Source organism: Ascaphus truei, chromosome 2, assembly GCF_040206685.1.
Source record: "Ascaphus truei isolate aAscTru1 chromosome 2, aAscTru1.hap1, whole genome shotgun sequence".
Classification (NCBI taxonomy): domain Eukaryota; kingdom Metazoa; phylum Chordata; class Amphibia; order Anura; family Ascaphidae; genus Ascaphus; species Ascaphus truei.
In genome coordinates, this window is record NC_134484.1 from 183,419,587 (window position 1) to 183,443,374 (window position 23,788).

General features: G+C 41.9%; 1 protein-coding gene and 1 long non-coding RNA gene across 3 annotated transcripts in view; one reads left to right on the forward strand and one right to left on the reverse strand.

Annotated features, from left to right (window-relative positions):
* Nucleotides 1-23,788, forward strand: part of DTNBP1 (dystrobrevin binding protein 1) — a 216,737-nt gene that overhangs the window by 136,864 nt on the left and 56,085 nt on the right. The window lies entirely within an intron of this gene.
* Nucleotides 4,132-22,354, reverse strand: LOC142487018 (uncharacterized). 2 transcript variants are annotated; one of them, XR_012799110.1, is made up of 4 exons: nucleotides 22,101-22,354; nucleotides 21,660-21,782; nucleotides 11,703-12,055; nucleotides 4,132-5,184 (listed from the first exon to the last, which is right to left on the reverse strand). It is a non-coding gene; the product is annotated as an uncharacterized LOC142487018 (long non-coding RNA). The 2 variants fall into 2 exon arrangements; XR_012799111.1 differs by lacking the exon at nucleotides 4,132-5,184 and adding an exon at nucleotides 9,890-10,007.

Here is a 23,788-nt window from a genome sequence, read left to right on the forward strand (position 1 = left end):
AGCTTTCTGGGAAAACCGTTTTATTAGCGTCAGAGCCATGTATTTAATACACTGTCAGGCCCTGGAGGTATTTCAGGTAGACTGAGCATGTGTGTTCTGTGCTTTCACTGGCTGCAGAAGTGTGTTGATTGAAGTAAATCCCACATGTAAAACTTAATCTGACTCCAAAAGACTGTTCATGGTCCCAAGGCTCAACAAAGTATCCGGACGCTCCTCCTTCTCTTACCGTGCACCCCAAAACTGGAACAATCTACCGGAGACTCTCACAGCCACCACCAGTCTAAGTTCTTTCAAAACTAAGGCTGTCTCACACTTTAATCTGGTCTGTAACTGCCTATAATATACATCTTCTCTAACTGTGCATGCAATGTCTTGTATATAATGTATACCCTGTTCATTTATGTAACTGTATTTGTAACCATGTATTATTTGTCATATTAACTATGCCCAGGACATACTTGAAAACGAGAGGTAACTCTCAATGTATTACTTCCTGGTAAAATATTTTCATAAATAAATAATTTGTCAAGCACATTGTAACAGATTTGCTGCTGAAGTGACCTGTGTTGCTGGGCAACATGCTATAGCCGGCTCCAGCAGGGAAAGGTTTCTTATACACATTTACCCAGTGGTATTAAGCCGTGTGGCACATTACATCCCGTTCATGTGAATGACCTGTATGTCTTTTGTTTAGTTCAGTCGGCTGCATGAAAGTTATACCTTACAGCAAAATATGTTGCGTGCCCAAGAAGTGGCGGCGGTGTGCTCAGGAGTACAGCTCTACCGCTTTCAGGCCTGGATTCATTAAGCTGTGTGGACTTGAATGGCAGTTATTGCTGGAACGGGGTGTGATATCCAGCACCACAGCCTGATAAACCCTAGCCTTCGTACTGGACTAATTAATGTAGATAGGGTTGCCAGGTGGTTTCTCCAAAAATACTAGACACAATGGTGAAAGGTGCAGCGCGCGAGACACACACACACCTCTCTCCACTCCGTGCTGTTTCCTCCTCTCCTTGGCCCCACCTCCAGGTTCCTGACACTGCCTCCTGATTGGCTGCTGCTGGCAAATGCAGCTAATCAGGATGGAGGAAGCTGCCCAGCCTCCTAGAAACTGCCCTGCTCTCTCCCCACTCAAGGAAATGCTGCGGCCCCCAAGTGGGTCAGGTCACTATGTCCAGAGAGGTAATTCCGGACTCATACATTTCCAGTATTATCGCTAGTTTTTTACTGGACATTGTCCAAATACAGGACAGTGTGGTTCAATACTGGACCCCTGGCAACCCAATGTAGAAGAGGCCACAAAATAACCAGTCTGGGCTTTCCACTTTTTTTTTTTTCCCCATCTCTATTCCGCTTTCTCTCTCTCTCTCTCTGCACTATGATTATTTTCCACTCTGTTACCCCCTGCATATCTCACTTTACAGTCCAGTTTAACAACGAGGTGGGCACCTAGAGTGGCACAAAATTGTGGATTCCATGCAGCAGGGCCTCAGACGGGGGAAGGGCGAGGGTGGGGGTTACAGCTATTGTCCTGGGCCCAGTGAGTCCGCAGGCCCGGGCACACTGCTGGTGATGCTATCATGTACCAGAGTTGCAGAGATACCTCTCAAAGAGGGCCGTTATCAGCCCACCTCCATCCTACAAGGCTGCACTTAAGCACACTCTGCTCTTCTCCATTCCCCCCACTGTTGTGGTCCTCCCTTCCCCCCAAGCCTATACCTCCTTCTCCGCCCCAGCACATAACTACAGGCATACCCCGGTTTAAGGACACTCACTTTAAGTACACTCGCGAGTAAGTACATATCGCTCAAATGGGCAAGCGGCAGCTCGCGCATGCGCCTGTCAGCACGTCCTGAACAGCAATACCAGCTCCCTACCTGTACCGAAGCTGTGCGCAAGCGGGGAGACTATAGAGCCTGTTACACATGCGTTATCTACATCAGTTATGCACATATATGACGATTGCCGTACAGTACATGCATCGATAAGTAGGAAAAGGTAGTGCTTCGCTTTAAGTACATTTTCGCTTTACATACATGCTCCGGTCCCATTGCGTACGTTAATGCGGGGTATGCCTGTATTCCCATCCACCCAGGACACATAACTGGCTCCCTACCCCCAGTACAATGAGAATGTACAATTCCTATCATGTTCTCCTTTTTATTGTTAACTAAATCTGTAATTATAAATGCAGAATTTGTGTTCATACTAGTGCACAATATTAATTTCCAAAAGTTAGTTGGGGGAGGGAGAAACAGATGCGCAAGGTTGAAGTTTTGCCTCATGGCTTTGCACCGGCCCTGTTACAAGTATGTTCTTGTAAAGCCTCTAGCTTCTTTCTTGTACTTTGCTCCTTTTCCCCTTGCCGCTCCTTTGCCCCCCATGTCGCTCCTTTGCCCCCCATGTCGCTCCTTTGCCCCCCGTCGCTCCTTCCAGCAGTTCTTACCATGTTTAATTTGAGGGCATGGAAAGTATAGAAAATATTACCTCATACCTCGCACACAAAATGAGCTGTAACTTTTGCTATGTAATTAAGAAGGGCACGAAGTATTTTGCAGTTCAGCCCAAGTGTATAGTATATTGGTCTACAATGCTGTAGTATCAGGAGCGGCCAACTCCAGTCCTCAAGAGCTACCAACAAGTCAGGTATTCAGGATATCCCTGCTTCAGCACAGGTGGCTCACAGGTGCACCGCCCCAGCCAGAAAAGGTTTTGCGCTTTAAAACAATAATTGCATTGATATGTACATTATTGGTGCTAACCTCGACGCCCATCATCTTTGTCTTATTATAAGACGTGCACAGGAGCGGCCATAATGCCACATTGCCACATTATTTCTCAGCAACGCTACGCATGAGCAGCAATAGAACTATACAAGAATAACTCATCTAAAAAACAAAGGATGACGCAGGAGCTCACCGCAGGCGCAAATGTGAATTGCATTAAAAATGAACACATTCCACTTATCAAAAAAAAAGTCTGGCGTTCTAAGCAGCACCCCAATAAAAAAATAAAAATCGGTATGTGAGGTGCAGGGGAACAGAGGAAGGGACCCTGGACCTTCCCAATACTAATGCAGAAAATTGGTGGGTGTTCCCAGCACGCAAAGACCGAAACTGTATTTGTAATGAGATAATTAAATACAATGTTTACAGTGACAGATACTGCATGAATACACAGATCTAGGGATCAAAGTATAAAAACTAAAGTAAGCCTAATTGGCACAAGAGTGAGGGGGAGTAGGAAAAAGGGAAAACAAACAAAGGGGGGAGGGGAGGTGAAACAAAATACAACATATAAGGGAAAAAATGCTAAAAAGGGCAAAACAAGGAGCTGATGTGGCTTAAGGGGGCACACACAAAAAATTATCCAAGGGGATAAAAAAAGATTCCTCTTTTTGCACTCAATATTATTTTATTTAAACAGATATAGGACAAAGTTGTCCTATACTTATATCTGATATACAGCTATTTATATGTGGAATTAACTACACATATTTATAAAGGAGGGACCAAAAATACTCTATGTGACCAATATATGTCTTTCTCTTCTTTATGATCATAACATAGGATTGGGTGATAATAGATGTGCATATAATTTACCCTAGTTTTTTGCAATACAAGGCAACTATATACTGCCCACTGAGCCGTCATACACCTACTCCATATATATGTATTACCAAAATTATACTGCGCTGTCGGAGTGGTTTCAATAGAAAACCAGACACATATTAATGTGATTTACTAGTCTGCAATACAAAATATATAGTCTTAAAATCACTCCACCCCTACAGAGGATTCTTTTAAACATTTATCACTAAATATTTCACTGAGTCACAAATTACCTTTGATGTAATAAAATTTTATTATTTTTGTTTTTAACTGAATATACTGATCTGATAGCCCTTAAGGCAACAATAGCACACTTGTTTTGCTAGGACAACTTTGTCCTATATCTGTGTAAATAAAATAATATTGAGTGCAAAAAGAGGAATCTTTTTTATCCCCTTGGATAATTTTTTTTTGTGTGCTTCCAATTGATCCTCATGCACCTTATTATTACTACATATACTGCACCGACACACTTTATTCGAGCAAATACCCGGTATGTACCTGGCAGATACCTGGAATGCGCCGCTCCTCACCTCTGACAAGCCCCGTTGCATTTGCCTTCCCAGCCTGGGTTCATGCCTGGCTGATGGGCGGCTGATCTGTTAAATGATAATGATTAGGATTTAATAGGATGCAATGCTTCGCGTGTCTACCAGATGGCATAAATTCATGAATTGTAATGCAGTATATATATATGTACTGTGCAGTATTGCAGCCAGCGGGAATAAAATGCTTCAATCCCTGCTGGAAAATAACTCAATGCACTCGGGCAGAAAACAGTCACAAACCTCAATACACACGGGTATACCCGAATTCGTGGGACTAGCCGAGCTCGAATAAAGTGTGTCGCCAGTGTACACCTTCATTAAATAATATAATAGGATGAGCGGTTCTACAACAATTTCGTGGATTATGGGGGGCAAAGTTTCGGGGCGGGATGCCCCTTCCTCAGGCCCAATCCCACGGATCCTCAAAAGAGGAGCCTGTGGTACTTCCCTTTAGCCAAACCACAAGGATCTCCCTCCGTAAAAAGTAATGGGATCAGTACACCAGGTGGATCTACCAAGATGTACTCCCAGAACATGGAGATGACTATTATGAGAACAACCTATAAAAAAAATTTAGTCACAGGTGAGCTAGAAAGCACTCCAAGATATGGCCTCTTGAGTGATCACAAACCCCATACTCAGCCGGCCCAATAGTAAGCAAAAAGTGTAAAGTCCTAATGAGTAATGTCAAGAAGGTACCAATGAGCAGAGCAGCCACTATACCACATAGAAGGAATAATGCATAGACCATACGTGACACGATCAGTAATGTCTCTCCATCTGTGCAGCTGCCTGTATTGTATACCAGCTGTAGGTAGCCTGCAGTTCTGCGCCTTTAAGCCACACGGTAGAAAGGAAGAGGGGGCTTCTTCTGCACTCATCTGGTATCCGTGACATTTATTTATTTTAAATCCTGCTATCCATTTTGTGGCCGTAAAATCCGGAACAACTGTTAAAATCCGTCAAAACAGCAGCCCTGACATAATCTATTTAAGCACAATGTTGATTTGTGGTGGAAGTGTCTGTAAATGGAGATAGGAGGGCAGACGTTAGTACAGTAACATTTTGATCTGTTATCACAACCCTAATCTCTATAATTATGCACATGCAGAAATAAGGCAAACTGGCCTTCTAATGTTACCAATAGGTCATAAACTGTAATTATGTCAGAGGCTCACATTTTACATTGTTTACGATGTGCTACTTTTACTTCTAAATACACTGTTCTGTAATAGCCGTTAATAATATTTAATCCACACACCGATATATTGAGAATGCATTTCAATTGTGAAATGTATTCTGGTAACCCATGAAAACGGCAAACAAAAATGCTGCTTGTGAGAATTTAAACGGTAGTGCAGCAAAGGATTATGGGACAGATTTCCTGGCTGCTATATGCATAATTGTTTGTATGTCTTTTTATAGCGCCATTAATATACATAGCGCTTCACAGTAGTAATACATGTGACAATCATATAAATAACAAATAATATAAACAGAACATGGAAATAAGTGCTTCAGATATAAAAATTTACATTTAGGAAGAGGAGTCCCTGCTCCGAAGCACTTACAATCTAATTGGTAGGTAGGAAGAACGTACAGAGATAGGCAAGTGCATCTGCAGGCGGCCAAGCTTTATGTATCAGGTGTATAGTATTAGCCACGGAGCTACTCATATGCTTCGTTAAGCAGGTGGGTCTTAAAGATGGATAGATAGGGTTAGTCGGGTATTGAGGGGAAGGGCATTCTAGAGGTGTTGGGCAGTCAGTGAGAAAGGTTTAAGACGGGAGAGGGCTTTAGATACAAAGAGGGTAGAGAGAAGACATCCTTAAGCGGAACTCAAGAGTTGGGATGATGCATAGCGAGAAATTAGAGTTCAGATGTAAGGAGGGGCAGAAGAGTGTAATGCTTTAAAAGTGAGGAGCAGAATTGAGTGTGAGATGCAGGATTTAATAGGAAGCCAGGATAGGGATTTCAGCAGGGGAGACAATGAGACAGATTTAGGAAAGAGTAGAGTGATCCTGACAGCAGTGTTGAGGATAGATTATAGGGGAGACAGGTGAGTCAGGAAGGCCAGACAGCAGGAGGTTACAGTAATCGAGACGGGAGAGAATGAGGGCCTAAGTCAGAGTTTTAGCAGTGGAGCAACAGAGGAAAGGGCGTATCTTTATAATATTGCGGAGGAAAAAGCAACAAGTTTTAGATACGTTCTGAATGTGAGATGAGAAGGTGAGAGAGGAGTCGAGTGTGACCCCCCCTAGGCAGCATGTTTGCGCTACTGTTGCAGCTTTCATTGTTGAGACGCAGAGCACCGCCACTTCCCTTCCTACGTTGGAAGGCACCTCTTCCTGTTTGCGCTACTGGTTTTGTGGCATAACTTCCAACAGTAATGTGGAAGGAGGTAGTAGGCCAGGTTTGGGATGAAATATGAGGAGTTCTGTTTTTGACATTGAGATTGTCGGTGGAGGGCCATCCAGGATGATATCGCAGAGAGACATTCAGAAACTTTGTTCTGTACAGCAGGTGTAAGGTCAGGGGTTGAGAAGTAAATTTGTGTGTCATCAGCATAGAGGTGATATTTAAACCCAAGATATGTGATTAGGTCACCTAGAAAAAGTGTGTACAGAGAAAAGAGAAGAAGTCCGAGGACAGAGCCCTGGGGTACCCCCACAGGGAGATCGATAGAGGAGGAGGTGTTGGCAGAAGAGACACTGAAATTACGATGGGAGAGGTAAGAGGAGATCCAGGATAGATCTTTGTTACGAATACCAAGAGTATGGAGAATGTGAAGGTGAGGGTGGTCCACGGCATAAAATGCTGCAGATCGAGTAATATGAGCAGAGTGTAATGACCTTTGTCTTTGGCAGCATAGAGGTCATTGGTTATTTTAGTGAGGTCCGTTTCAGTGGAGTGAGCAGTGCGGACGCCAGATTGTAGAGGGTCTAGGAGAGAATAGGTGGTGAGAAAATGGAGCAGGCGAGAGAATACAAGACGTTCAAGGAGTTTAGAGGCAGGAGAGAGACAGGTCGATAGTTAGACAGGTAGAGTCAAGCGTGCTGTTTTTGTGTAATGGTATGACTGTTGCATGTTTTGAAGGAGGAGGGAAAGGTATCCGAGTAGAGGGAGGAGTTAAAAATCTGTGAGCGCGTAGGGATTATAGTAGGAGCAAGAGGTTTTAGGAGATGGGAGGGAATGGGGTCAAGAGGGCAAGTGGTAAAGGGAGAAGAGCAGCTGACAAGTGACACATCCTACACCGTGACAGCGGAAAGAGAGTCGATGAAGGCAGGAGGAGAATTAGGAAGCGGTGTAGGGTGGTAGGAGGAAACGGGATGTTCTGATGTATGGATTCCACCTTTTCCTTAAAATAGTCAGCAAAGTCCTGAGGTGAGATGGAGGAAGGAGAAGAGGCAGCTGAGGGTGGTCTGAGTAGGGAGTCAGACAGAGAAGAGTCGGCGTGGGTTATACTTGTGCATGTTAAGTGAAAAAAGTAGGTTTGTTTAGCATGAGAGGGGGCAGAGTTGAAACAGGATAGCATACATTTGTAGTGAATGAAGTCTACAAGAGGCGTTCAGAGGAATGAGTGCAGGAACGTACCATACGCGTGTGGGAATTTAGCCAGGGTCTGGGGATAGAAGAGCGAGAACGGCAGAGAGAATGCGGGGCATGTAGATCGAGCGGACAGGGCAGAGGTGTAGTTCCTGACCAGGTTGTCTGAGTCTGGAGCAGGGCTGAGGCCAAGTTCCCGGTGGAGGCTGCTGCACGCGCACCTGGCGTCCTCACGGCGCGTGCACAGCTTAAAACCGCTATCTGCGGTCTGTAGGTAGCGATCGGAGGTGCAAGGGGCCTGGCCAAAATGGTAGGGATGGGCCCGGCAATGACGTGGCGGTTGCCATGTCTCAGGCACAAAGCACAGCACCAAGTTATAAAAACAGAAAGAGATTATCGTTCTATCCACCAAATAAATCCCCTTTCTTTAAAAGGATAGTGGGAATGTGTAGGAATAAAAATAACTGATTTTTGCTATTCAAATTTAATTATTTATATATAAAGATATCAAATTGAATCTTAAAATATGGTAAACATATTGGTGCAAAAAAAAACTTCCCTCGCCGGTAATCCAACCTGGGCAGCAACAAGCTCTCTGGAAGCAGGAATAATCCTCTCTGTGCATACAGTATGTTCAAATTAGTAGTGGAAATGAAATCCAAAGTTCTAAATAAATAGTCACAAATTACTTATGAAACCGTTAATAGGATAATATAGGATCCCTCTGCTTCAGTTCTTTTGCTGATATTAGTTGCTGGGAGCAGCTGCTGCAACAGGACGGGAAATTTTTTTCACCTGTTGTACATGTCCAAAAAAAATAATGCCCTCCTATTGGCTCCTGGCGCACCACGTGACCGCATCGCCACACGGGAACACAATAGAGTTGTATCCGTTGCTGGGTGACGAGCCACAGACCGAAGAGGGCCAACAAGCAAGGAGACACCCGCCTGTTAGTGAGGAGGTGAGTGATTGGTGTGCGGTGCGCACGCTGCCGTTACCACCAGGGACCTAACCTGAGAGAAGAGAGGGAGGAGCGTAAAGTGGAATCAAAAGCTGGTAGGTTAATAGTGCGCGGGTCTCTGCAGAGACGAGGGGGAGATGGACAGAGAGAGGAAAGGGGGAAATGGAGAAATCACAGAGAAACATTTGGGTTAAGGGAGGGTAATGTTGCTGCCGGGGAGGCAAATACTTCATCCTTTTGGAGTCAAAACAATTATCTACTAAAGGGAAGGTTGCTGATTGATAAAGTAATTTAAATTGTGTTATCTCAACTAACATAGTCTCAATGTTATTTTAGTTTGTATTTCTTTCATAACCTAATATTACCGCACAATAACAAAATTGTTTTACCTGGTGCTTTTTCCCCTAACCCATTTTTGCTTTACAAGAACAATGTTTGCATAATAATAATAATAATAATAATTATAATTCCTTTCCCTGCTGCAAAAAGATGCAGTCAGGCCTTCTAGCACTAATGCATTACTATTGCAAACACGCTTTCCAAGTTAAATAAAAATAATTTATTTGATATGTCGACCAATGTTGCTACTGCTATTACTTGGAATATGATGTGAAGTATTTGGCGCCTACCCAGGCTGCGTGATTCATTTAACATGTACAGTATTTCGAATGTCTGCAGGCACTGCAAAAGAACGGTGACCCAAACATCTGAGGGCTCACTCAGTCTATCAGAAAAACACAGAACTATTACTGTTTTGTTTTCCACGCATGGATTTTTTTTTTGTTCAACTCCTGTACAGTAATGGTTGGTTCTGGTTTAAAATGTATTGTGTGTAAACAGACTCAATATACTGCTTCCCTTTTCAAAACCGTTCACATTTAAGAACAGACATTATTCTCTTCCCACCCACCCAAAAGATCCAATGCTAAAGTAGATTAAAAAATACTGAGCCCCCTTATGCTTTAGGGCAAATATGTTGCTATTCTGTGGCACAAAACGGCATCAGATGGATGTACGAAAGAAATCCCATTGAAATCAATAGGATTATTTTATTTGAAAAATATGATGTCATTGGTTTGCTCAAGAATCGCCCCAATGTTCCCATGTTACACAGGCACAAAGGAAAGCCATATGGGTATTCTACCTTGCAACCATAACATCTACATTTATTGTTTTATTTATTTCATATTACTGCCATCAGTTAATGCAAATTGACTCTTATAAAGTGTATAATTACCAGATCTGCTTAGATTTTATCGTTGTCCTTAATTAGCGATGAGCTTTTACCTGTCTTGTACTGTATGCCTTCTAGGTGATTGTTTCCCTTTGGTGAATAGACTGAAATATAGAGTTTTTAGTACATATAACACCGCAAGGAGATTATCTCTCGTGTTTGCTTTGTTAGATGTGGAATATTTCTGTGATGCTGGGAGAGTTTTGTCCATGTGTTACGGACCTGTTGGTATACTAGATCAGGGGTGAGCACACGTTTTTGTCGGCGCCCCCCTGCCTGCTCTCCCCCCTCCCCTTTACCTTTTCTCTGGCGTTTTCTGACATCACGACGTTATGTGACGCCACTGCGTCATTTGACCCCGCTGCGTCATTTGACCCCGCGTCAGAAGCTGCCGGAGACGAGGTAAGGGACTTACAGTGGCTTTGCGAGCTCCCCCGGCATTTCATTTAAATGTGAACAAGAGCACAAAGCCTCTGTAAGCGTCCCGCACTCCCCCCAGAAAATTTTGCACACCCCTGCACTAGATGAAGCACAACTTAGGCCGTGTCCATGGTAAGTGCGACCGCTCACGCGATAATGTCGTGCCTCTAGTAGGCAGGCCTTAGAGACGAGAAGCGTCGGCGCCAACGATTCATGAACAGACAAATTTGTTCCTGGGTCACATGAGCGGTTGACCAAATGAGGACGAACCATCTCCATGACGTCACAGCTCTGCCTCCAAATGCCTCCCCATCGTGTCTACCTCTAGGATACGCTATTTAAAGCTGCAGTTCAAGCAATCTCCTGCATGTGTTTTTTTTAATAAATCAGTTCTGTAGTAAGAAAAAATACTTTTAGCATTTTCTGTTTTAAAAAAAAAACAACTTTGAAAGACCAATTTTCTTGTATTCTATTTTAACAAGCATGTTTGTTCCTATAGCAACCATTTCCATTCCCCAGATCTAAAGATTTCAACGATCAATAGACGGAGAACGAATTGACCGGAAGCTATGCAGTTCTTTAGGTAAGAAGAGATTGCCCACATGAAACTATTGAAGTAAAAAAAAAAAACTAAAAAATAAACGGGAGCTTGAACTGCAGCTTTAATGTGATCTCCCCCATGAAAATGAGCAATGTAATGCATGCTGTACTCTGCACGCCTTAGGGCTCCTAGCGTGCCAGCCCTTATGTCGTGCAGGATAGGTTTGGGGGCACTCTAAGGGTTAAGATGCAAGTCTACCATACACAATACACAAGCTTGAAAATGTAGTGCTTGCCACTGACAGTGCACAGTATTGGACAAATCATTTCATCTCCCTGTGCCTCGGGTGAGGAGGCTTTCTGGTTAGAGCACATTAATTTTGAAGTGGCGGATGCCCGTTGGGGTTGATGGGAGCGTCCTCATTTACCGAGAGGAAATGCCAATTGTAATGCCGCTGGGTTTGATTCTGCCTGCTTTTGCTATTCATTTTGTATGTAGAGATAGTTTTAGAGAAAAGGTTTCTCTGCCAGTGCTCAAAGTTCAATTAAGTGCTTTTCCGTAACTGAAAGAATAAAAGCTACATAGCTTAATCTTCATTAGTCTTTACTTAAATGCACCTTAGTTGAAGGGTCCAGGTTAATGAAGGTGAGTACAGGCCTGTACTCAGGTCATTAATGCTCATTATTAGGGGTGTAGGAAAAACATAAAGAAAAAGGGATGTCAAGGGAACCTATGTGAACAAGGAAACCTGACCCCTAAATAAATGATAACTCCAACAACATCCCTTAGAGCTAGACCATTAGAAATAAAAGACAATGTCTAAAGACATGGTACTCACAACACTTGTGAGTGTGGTCCGTCTGGTCCCGGCGTGCTCTCAGCCCAATGTGTATTGCAGAGGTGAATCTCCCTGAGAAGGGTAGAAAATGGCGGTGCACAGCGTGTCAACAGGTGCCTCATGTGTTCCGGAAGCAGGAAGTAAAACGGAAACTGGATGGCGATTTCAATAGAAAAATGTAATGAACAACAAGGACATCAGTAAAAAAAGAAAAGTCATCTTGAGAAGGAACTCTGACGCGTTTCGTGCATCTACTGCACTTTGTCAAAGAGTAATGACCCTTCTCGGATGCAGGCATTTAAGGGAGATCTTCAACCGGAAGTCCCGTCTATCACTCGCGCATTGGTTCCTCCCTAATGGTGCAAAGACCAATAGAGAAGCATGGTGAGTTGAATGGCAGTTCTGGCGGTGTATAGCGCTCCCTCCTTGTCAATGCACCCTTGAGAATACACACAAAAGGACATACAACAAAAACTTTATCCAGCAAGAGCTGTACAATCAAACAGGACATTGTTAACCCTTCCATATAAATACAGACGCGAATGAATCTAAACCCAAAAGCATGTGCAATATACAGTATGGAGTGGAAAAAAAGCACTTATTTGAATGAAAAAACCGACCTACTTGAAAATGATTAAAAACTGATTCAAAACTGATTTAAAAAGATGACAATTTAATCAATACATATGAATCCATGGACATAATTAAACCATTACTAATTCAATGAAAGCACATCTCACAAACCATATTGATACCACAACAAATAGCTAATTATATAATGATCTAACTTTAATTCATTAACTACAATAAGAAGATATATGTTAGTATCTATAATAAGGGAGATATGACCAAACAATTGTCTGTAAGGTATGTGTAACAAATGTACAAATAAATCGATCCATAAACAACCAAGTCTATATGTTGTAACTATAGATATTAATGATCAATCCATATTTGTGACATGTATATCCATAAACGTACCTATTGATCAAAAGAATACAAATCTATAAAAATGCAAAGAATGATTAACCTGGAACAATTGTTCATACCAATGATGTAAATTATGATATTAGTCAATACTTAAATGGATATATTATTCAATGTGATAGGCTGATTGTTGGGGTGAGTAATCTATTGTTAAATTATGTATATCCTATAGAATTCTAACAATATAGACATACATTCACAGAGGTGACAAATTCATGACCAAAATATAACCATCACAGTTCACAAAAAGAGTTAGAATTGAAGTATAAATGGGAAACTCATATCTAGGCTCTATATCAAAAAATGCTTTAATTCCCAGTCAGTGTTAATACCTGCTGGATATAAAGCGTTAAGTGTGAAGATCCAGTACATTTCTCTTTTGTTAAGAGTGTTAAGTCTATTACCCTTTCTGGGATGTATTGGGATAAATTCCAGACCACTAAATGGAAAAGGAGTCTAGTTTGCCTTCTTGACATCCTAAAAAATGTCTGGATACGGGAAATCGTATATCACCTTTTTTGATAGATCTAAGGTGCTCCATCATCCGGATTTTTAATGGTCTGATGGTCCTCCCAATATAGATTTTCCCACAACCACATTTCAAAGAATAAATCACGTGATCAGTATTGCAAGTGATCAGATGATTTATTCTAAATGTGTCGTTGGTGACTTTGGATGCAATTGACTTAATAGATTTAGCGTATTTACTTACAGAACAATAGCCACATTTTGTATGTAATATCACTCTGGGATGTTTCTACAAAGCCTGCATACTGTATTGTGCACCGTACCCTAACTTTGCAGTAACCGTGAATAAGCCTTTTGTACTAGCTTATGTTATGTTCCTCCAGGACTCTCGGAAAAAAGCCTGGGCACAGTTTGGAAATCTATTATGCACTTCTTCTGTAGACTTGTTGTCCCTATTTTAAACTGAGGACAGATATTTGATAGAACAGCATGGAATCTTGTAATCTTCCAAATGTAAAATTAGAGGCTTGGCCAAAGTGTGTGACTCATTTTCAAGATGCACTACCGAAAATGTATTGGGCGTTGCAATAGCCATGTACAGTATCTGTTGTAGCAGCTGCAATGTTTGTTTAACATGTTTAAACTCTGATTTCATTAGGGGCTCCTTTGCAGCTCATTGCTAAATATAGAAAGAAAGCTGTAGGTTGTCTGATTTTTAAAACACTTTTGAGAAATGCCACAGTGGTTTTAAGAGTCCATGGAAAAACATTGTACTGTACGTTTGTGTCCTTTTGCATCTTATTGACAATACCTCTGATTTAAGATGTATTCCATATTACTATAACTTTTAGTGTAGGGTATCAGAAATATGGATTTCCTGATTCGCCTCTATTGTAATTGGCATCTATGCAAGTTGTACGCAAATGCAAGGCAAGGCTCTTTGAACATATTCGGCTGAGGAGCGTGTAGTAACCTGCAATAGTATTTTACAATGTGACAATTTACATTTGTTTTAAAGTACTTGGCTGCAGCATGTTATTCTTAAAACGCAGCGTGCTGAATTCCCCCTGTAGACCTGTAATAAGGCATCTGGCTGTAATAAAACATCTGGTAATCAGCCCACTGTTCTGTGCCCTGCTGTGCTAAATTCTGTATGAGCCAAGTAGGATATCTTCCACAATCAGGCTTATGTATTTTACTTTGCATGTTTTTGGACACTGGCTCCTTCTTGCTCTGTTTTTATTTATTTATTTTTAAATAATATATATATATATATATATATATATATATATATATATATATATATATATATATATATTATGTCTTTAATTTCTGTATTCCACTTTCATACTAATCATATTGCAGATCTGTATAAACCTATTCAATGTCATATGTTCCATTCCCTGGGCAAAAAGGAGCGTACAAGCGGTAACAGGTCAATGGATATTATTTATTTATTTATAGCATGTTTTACCAGGAAGTAATACATTGAGAGTTACTGTACCTCTCGTTTTCAAGTATGTCCTGGGCATAGAGTTAAGACAAATAATACATGGTTACAGATACAGTTACTTAAAGCTGCAGTTCAGTCAATATCCTGCATGTGTGGTTTTTTTTAATAAATCAGTTCTGTAGTAAGAAAAAATACTTTTAGCATTTTCTGTTTTTAAAAAAACAACTTTGAAAGACCAATTTTCTTGTATTCTATTTTAACAACCATTTGCTAAGGCACTGCCCCTTCATGTCCTGTCACAAGCCCTGGCACACCCCTTTGTCAGCCCTGCCCTCCCTCTAACACATGTCAGTGCAGGAGTGCTCATGAATATTCCTGAGCTTCCACTGAGTCACAGAAGCAGAAGAAAAACATATGCCAGCTCTAATGATGTCACCAAATTTCGCCGATCAATACATGGAGAACGAATTGACCGGCAGCTATACAGTTCTTTAGGTAAGTAGAGATTGCCCACATGAAACTATTGAAGTAAAAAAATAAATTTTAAAAAAAAGACTGAACTGCAGCTTTAAATGAACAGGGTATACATTTTATATATATATATATATATATATATCTAGCAACTGTAAATATTCCTGTATATTCATTTGCATGTCTTAGACAGGTCTGCAACCCTGTCTTTCACCATTATCACCCAGCAAACAGCACTTCCACTGCAGCAAGGGATTCTGGGAAATGACATGCAAATGAGCACACAGTGCCACTTTTTATGTCATGCTCACATTACATGAGCAACAATTAGTGAATGCATGCTGCTTTAAACACAATAATATATATATGGTTCCCTATAGGGAACCATGTTAAAAATGGTTTTTGAAGCAAAAAGTGGCACTGTGTGCTCATTTGCATGTCATTTCCCAGAATCCCTTGCTGCAGTGGAAGTGCTGGGTGCTGGGTGATGATGGGGAAAGGCGGGGTTGCAGACCTGCCTAAGACATGCAGATGAGCATACAGTTGTATTTACATTTATATATATATATATATATATATATATATATATATATGTGTGTGTGTCTTCACGTTTAGAAATTCCTGTCTTATCTTACACCTTTGATCTAAACTTTACAACAAAAATGAATTCTGTAGGTATTTCTGACCATGTACTCCGCGCTGTACAAACGTTCACTTACGAGCCCAATTAATCCCTGCCCTGAGTGTCAATAAACTCCTTCAGGTCTGAGATGGCATTAATCTCTGCATGTAAAAGATCAGTGTTAAGCAGTACTCACTTTCTTACATTGGACGCTGAAGCGCCTTATTGCTAGATTAAAAAGAAAAAAAATTCACGCTACAGTGCAAGTATTGGCACCTTAAAGCAGCAATACTACATTTCCCCCTTTTTCTTCTTCTTTACTTTCTATATGTAAAACATGTGAATGTATAATTCTACATTCTTACCTAAACTGGCAATCGTTTGGTGCACCTCTTATAAATCTGTAAAAAGGCCGCCTTTCAATCAATTCTTCAGTCAGTGTAGCTCAGCAGCTACAATGTATCCTTAGTTTTTCACACATGGCTTCCCCATTTTGGCTTTATTTTTGTTAAATCATGACACGGTGTAATATGTCATGTGTTGTTGTTCATCTGAGGTTGTATTTACCTACTTTTAAGACCTGATGATTGTAATTATGTTCTTATGTGTAAAACCATAGAATTCAAAGAGGGTGTGCTTTCTTTTTCACACAACTGTATATTAGCATGACAATGTTTCTAGTCCCATAGCCTTGTATTATAGGTCTGCGTAAAACTGTGCATCCCAATTTAAGGTAGAATTGTTAGTAGGGTTTTTTCTGCTTTACATTGTACTTTCCATTTTGCTCTATATGGCACTGTTGTCCCTAATTGGCATTTTATGATTTTTAGCATGGTAGCAATTTTTTTTTCAATCGTATTAGAACATGAAACCGGTTGGTGTTTTATTACTTTCACAGATTTTATATGAGGAGAGTTTGTAAAGGGGGGTCCATGCCCCTTTTAACATACGTTTTCAAATATATTTTTTTTACATGTTGCCTCAATTATTAACAGCCTCACTAAAAGAAGCTTATTTTACACCTTGACAGAATGAAAAATAAATGAACACAAATGAATTTTGGACATGCAAGAACTGCTGCTCTTCCAGTTTAATCAGTAGGGCCTCACGTGTGTGTAAGAGATTCAAGGAAGTCTTCGGGATAAAATATACATTTAAAACTGCAGTCACATTTGGATCGAATTTCATAGGTTGCAGCCTTAGCTTTGCATTTATTTTGTTTTTCAAAAATCTATAATTGAATTAAATGAGGTAAAGTGGTTATTGATATTTTTTGTTGTATTTTCGAATCCCCTGGCAGTTTTAATTTAGCCCTGGGAAGCCGTTTTTCAGGGCTCGGTATCTCCGGAATGGAATATAGCATGAAGTTACCGATAATATGGTGAAGGAACTTGAAACTTCAAAATTCTACTTTTTCTTCAGAAATAATAAAATATATATCACAAAAGGGCCATTTTTAAATTGTTTGTGTCGAGGGCAACAATTGAATGCAGCTTCTGCCAGTGTTAGAGGAAAACATTGGGAACAATATCTAATGATGGAAGGCAAGGGTGTGCAGGGACAACATGTAAAAACAGACAGAGCAGAAGAAAGGGGGAAGGTTATCATTTATTATAATGCTGCTCATTTGACCACATTGGCTGTTCTTGAGGCCCCAGTGACAGTGCTCAGTTATAAGCACTTGGGACAGCCATGGTTAACACACACAAAACCATACAGCAAATCAAGTATTGTGAAATGCTGCCGATTGAATAGCGACATTCATTCTGTCTCAAACGGGGCCGTCATCTTTGTTAATCATTTTGTTCGTGACCCATGTTACAAAGCCCTCCAATGCTTCACTGATCAATGGCAGCCACAACATATGTAGGGTAATATAACCAGCGTGGTGCGTGGTTCATATGTTTTATTACGCATTTTATTTGGAACGGTTTATTCCTTTGCAGCATATTAGCCCATCTGTGCACTAGCTTCGGGAGCTCAAATACAGCAAATATGTGCTTGCCTGAAATAGCTTTGTGCTGCGGTTGAGGAGCTAATTTGTGCCTAGAAAGACTGGAGGGGGTTGTCCTTGACTTTCTCTGCTTCTCATCTCTCATAGCTTAGAGAACTTGCAAACGCACAGATGTGATTGTGTATCAGGGCTATGGTTGATAATCATAATAAACAGTTTGGACATATGAAGGACAGAGGGGAAAAAATCTCCAAGCAAATAGCCTTTTTCCGGTTTCAATAATCTGTGAAGTATACAGCATAAATACATGTAGAGGGTCCTTATCTGTATTGTATACACGACACAATTGTGTACCATTTTATGTACAATATGCCTGTGTAGGAAGAGGGATGCGGGAAGAGGGGGTTAATTGTAACATTCATAGAGAGGCAGGGAGAAACATTACAAAAAAATTATGGTAGTTGGTTAAAAACCCCAGATCAGCATTAAGTCCTGGTTAGATAAACCAATAGATTGAATGGTTCAGCATTTTTAATTTAATCTACTGAAAAGAAAGAAAGAGACTCATTAAAAAGGTTTTTGTATTAAACGCGCATACTCTTATGCAAAAAAATTGCAAGAAACTGTTTAATGGTATTAATTAAGAATTATGTATGTAAAATTTACAAGCAATATGTAAGGTTTCATGTAAGAATTTTATGCAAGGAATACTTGCAATATCCTTGCATGCAAAAATATAACCCTACCATTTTTTTAACCCCTATACAGTGTCAAGTGTACTCAACATGACATGAAATACCATTTCATAAGGATATGATACTAATTCAATTGTAATGGCTTTAATGTAAGTGTTGGAAATAGTATGAGAAGTCCCTGCCTCGTAGAGTTTAGTCTGTAAGGGTAAACCTATACAATACGATTACACGGAAATGCATGGACTAGAAGTATCTCATATAAGCAATAGGTAGCACACTTTCTGATTTGTTAATCTCCCTCCCTCATTCTCACTCCCTCCTCCCCATCACAGTATTCTTTCTCAACTCTATCACCAGCACCAGCAGTCTCCCCCAACTCTCCCCCAGTAGTTCTCTTCCCCCTCCCCACCCCCGCTCTGGTCTTGACACCTGAAGCTGTGACTGACTTCTGGGGCGGACCCCACCCTCCTCTGCAGCCGCATCCTGTCCCACCCGTCTCTTCTGCGGCTGCCCTCCTCCACCCCTCTTCTCCGCCCACACAGCTGCCTGGCTCTCCCCTCTCCCTAAGTTCCGATTCTGCATTTCTTGAACATCATCTTGGTCTTGCATCGGCAAGTTCTCCAATTTGTTGCTGGAGTTCCCCTGAGCTTTTGCAAAAATAACAATGTCATCTGCAAATTGTAGATGACTCAAATATTCACCGTTGATTTTGATTCCTCTTTCTTCCCAATTGAACAGCTTGAACAATTCTTCAAGTGTTGCTCTGAAAAGCTTTGGTGACATGGTGTCTCCCTGCTGCACTCCCTTGCTCGTCCTCATCTAGCTTGTAATTTCATGTAATGGAATGGTTCATGTGGCATTCTTGTGAAGGTTCCTTGTAGAATCAATGTACACTTTTTCATTGCTTTGTCTTTGTAATGCCTCTAAAATGGCTGAGGTGTAGAATATTCATTACTTTGGGAAATCACTTTCATGTATGACTTGGATGTGGTCCATGGTGTCGTATCCACTGAGAGATCCCACTTGTTCTCTAGGCTTGATGCAGTCCAGGGTCTGTTGTAGCCAATTAGGGAGTATCTTCGTAAAAATCTTGTAAGTGATAGGAAGTAGTCTGAACTTTAGTTATTGAGGTCTTTATCTCCTTTCCTGTGGATGAGGATAACTATGGCATTGCTCCATTGTTCTGGCATTTTCCTTTTATTCAAGCCGCATGTAGAGTTGTACATGATTTTCTTCCCCAGCTTCTTTTAAGATTTCAATTGTAATTCGATTTCCATCCGTATACACACGTGAAATCTACGAATACTTTCTTAGCTCTTATTAGGGGCTGTTATGATTGTGTCCAGGTTTGTAATATTGCTGTTACCTTAGAAATACCCTATTTGTGTATATATAGAAAGGCTGACGTCAGAAATAATTTTCTCTGCATAAGATAACATGTCTTACTTAAAAAAATCTGCTCTGAATAATAGATACTGTATAGATGTGTACATGTGTAGGTGGATGTACGTAGATAGATAATATAAAACCAGGAATAGTAAATCCAGCACACTCGTCTTTGTGAACGCGATTGTTCCTCATCTCTACTATACCCTCCAGGCACATCACTATATAATTTGCTTTGGTGTGCTGATTGTCCCATATACTGTGTTTTTGTATCTTCAGAAATACCCCATATATATTATATGAAATATACCAATCAATATACTAGAAGAAATGGGGTCTGGTTGGCACTCTCCTTCTGGCTAAATTTTGGAGCAGTGCTAGTACAGGTGGGATGGAGGTCCGCAAGCCCGTCCAGAAGTATACAGGAACAAGGCGACCTGCAGCACTCAAAGCAAGAAAATAAGCAAAAACTGATATCAAAAATAAAGAATTTATTATACAGGGAGAAAAGAGCACCACGTTTCGGGGTTAGCCTTTGTCAGGTTTTCTATTGCTAGCTGTTTTTGACAATTTTATTGTTTTGAGTGCTGCAAGTCCCCTTGTTCCAATCAATATCATATCGGTCAATGGAACATGCAGATCTGCCACATTTACAAATACTATGTCAATGTCTAGTCTATACATCAATAAAATATATATTAATGTTGTATTCCGTTACATAATAATAACTATTTCATATAGTGCTTTTCTCCCAATGGGACTCAAAGTGCCTCACAATTACATATGTAGCCATGCCTGGCAGCTACCAGTCTGCCCTCCCTGTCACGAAATTCCTGATAGATGCAGGCTGTGTCAGGCCCCCTATCTTGGGTTTACCCTTTCTCATGCAGCTTCCTTGAGTGGCAGGAGTGGAGGTGACAGGGTCTGTGTCAGTGATTTCCAACCTTTTTTGTTTGAAGGAACCCTTAAAGTATTTAAAAAAAATCTCAGGGTACCCCTATCTGGCTGACACATATTAGGTTTGACAGGGGTCAGTCACAACATTTCACACCTCACAAGCCACCTCTATTTCCCACCCTCTACCCATGTATTTCTTTCTCATCCATCTCACTAACTCTCCCCCCCTCCCGCCTCGCATGTATTTATCCCCTGCGTCTCACTCTTACTCCCTCTTTTCCTCACTCCCTCCCTCCTGCCCCCCTCCCTCTCACCCCTACCTTCCGTTAATTACCCCACCTTCACTCAATCCACCCTACAAAATACATACCAAAAAAAACACCCCAGGGGTAGGGGTGTCTGTGGTCCATAGGAGGAACCCCTGAGACTGTTTCAAGGAGCACGGAACCCTGGTTGGGTATCACTGGTCTATGTGTTGCCCAATCCGGGTGCAGACCTTGTGCCCTCCCCTTCTCCACTGAGGAAGAGGCAGTTCTAAATTATAGTGAGTCTGAGTCTCTCCCCCCTGGGATTGAGACGTGCCCTCAGCCCCTCAGGGGGCGGAAGAGAAACATGAGGCCTCAAGTCTGATAATGGGCCTAGGTACTATCCAGAAGGTCTGGGACCCGAGATAAAAGAATGTACCTGCTGTATTACCATCTGCAGTGGCTACAATAAAGAAGTCCCTGTTTTATATACCTCATGCCTAAGTCTATTAGGGGGAGAGTATGACAGATTGGTTCCACTGTGGGGACTGGAGGCGCTTGCGCCAAGAGAAGAATGAATCCTGAGACATACATAAGCCTGTCCTGTTATCACCACAACATCGCAGACCCTCAGATCTCCTCCAGCCTACAGGTACCATGCACCAACTCACACCTGGCAGCGCTAAAATTGGAGGCTCTGCTGAGATGCAGCAACAGGGCAGGCTTTTAGTGTAGCCCTCTCTCCCGCTAAATAAAGAGACTACTGTTATTGCTGTTACCTGTTGGCTCACAGAGGACCCAAGCCTCCGCCACAGGGAGCCTGGGGTGGTATAATTATCGTCTCGTGCAGCGCCTCCACCTGCGAGGGATCCCGGCGTAGTGGGAGGAGCCCCTCACAGGAACTAATAGTAAACACACACAGTATATAATAACCGTTACTGATAACACATATAACATAACACCACCTCCCAGTATAATGAACACCCCGCCCAGTACCACCAGTGAGTGTCCCAAAGTATATCGGGTGCTAGGCACCAATACCCTGTTGTCCCTTTCCTAGTGTCCAGCCCACCCAAAAGTTTAGGGAGTAGCGCTATCCCGTGAACTGTTCGGGCACTTGTTGAGGTACCTGCCGAGTACTCCAGTACTCGGTGCGGCCGACTTAGAAACGCGATGGCGTCCGCCTTTGCGTTGGGTGGACTCCGGTAGGAGGGTCTCACCTTTTAGAGTCTTTGATAGCACCGCGGTGGTCTGGTCCCAGACCACAGACCGTGATCACACTACAGTAAAATGGGTAAGCGTCCCTATCTAAGGGGCTTTCCCTGCAGCAGCCACAAGCTACAGGTGAGTGGGGCCTATCTGGGACCTATGGGGATTCTCTGGCCTAGTCTGAGTGCCACTGACACTCAGGCCATCCCTTCCCCTTGTCTGCCCTGGGTCCAACTAACTGTCCCCTTAACTGTCAGAATCCCAACTGTCAGAATCTCTCAGCCCTATTGGTTGCCTGGCAACATGTGGACTGCAGCCCCTGGGGCTGTTGGAACTTGCAGTTCCCTTGCTGCTATACAACTATGGAAAGGTAAGGGGAGAAACGGGAGACCAGGGGGACCCAGACTATAAGTGCATTGCACTAAAAATGACCAGGAGAGCACTGCATCGAAGTGCGGAAGTCGGCTGCGTTCACCGGAGGCGGTCACCTACATGTGAGTTAACTGTTACTTTTTAAACTTCAATAAAATGACACCTTTGTATTTGTACCTGCGGTGTTGTTTTCTCTTGTGTGCATATGGCACGAGTAATGGAGAAATACCTGTGATGCTGTATTGCTAACGAATTGGAAAAAGAGAAAAAAAGCTGACAGGTGCTGAGAGGAAACACCACAGATAGAGATATCATTTCCTAGGTTTAGTACCACACAAGGCCATGTTAGTACAATATTATACTATATTTTTTCATATCCAATTATGAGGATCGTGGGAAGATCCTCTCTGGGGTTGAGCAGCAACTACACACTTTGGGCCAGTATTACACGTTGGTTTTTCCATCCTTCATTGTTTATTATTATTGACTGTATTATCAAGAGGGAGTTCCCCAGTTTGCCTATACCATATTCCCTTAAGCCAGCGGTGGGCACCTAGGGGGGCAGGAGATTCTTCTGGGGGGGGGAGGGGGCTGCAGAGGCCCCGTGCTCTTCCCCCAGGCATTTAATTTTAATGCCTGGGGATCGCGTGGACACTCCACTTATCTTGTTTCAGCCGGCTGTGTGACGCGTCGCCATGGCAACGAGGAGGGAGCAGGTAGGGGGGGTGCAGGCGCGAGCAGTTTGCGCACTGCTGCCTTAAGGGATTCATATTTATGGAATGTTTTTACTTCGGAGTGAGATGATTCTTTATCTGAAGAAGAGGGAGATTTTAAGGAAGTGTATAAAACATTTTTTTAAATTTCAGACAATGATTCTAGAAGATGTAAAAGAAGATCTCAAGACCGTAGATAATGTGTTTATGGGATCACAGTACAAAGCCAGGTCATTTCCAGTTTATCAGGGCGTAAAGGAGATCATTCATAATATAACACCTCCTTGCCTGGCTCCCACTAAGGAGGCTTATAACTACAGTAAGTGAGGTGGAATAGGTTTGGTGCCGGTGTTGGTGCTTAGACTCTCATACCTTTTTTCTCAGGATGCTGGTGTCCAGCTGGCTGGTATTGTAAGAAGGGCACCTGGGACTTGGACAAGACGGGTTACTTTATTTGACAAGACAGACTTCATACATTCTTCTTCCCTGGGAACTCGGCTTGTTCTCGAGGGAGGTACACACGGCTTTGTCACCTTACCTTGCCCATAGTTAAGGGAAACTAGAAATCTCTGGCTCCATCTTGGAAGTGTTAGTAAATGTTCCTTTCACGGCGC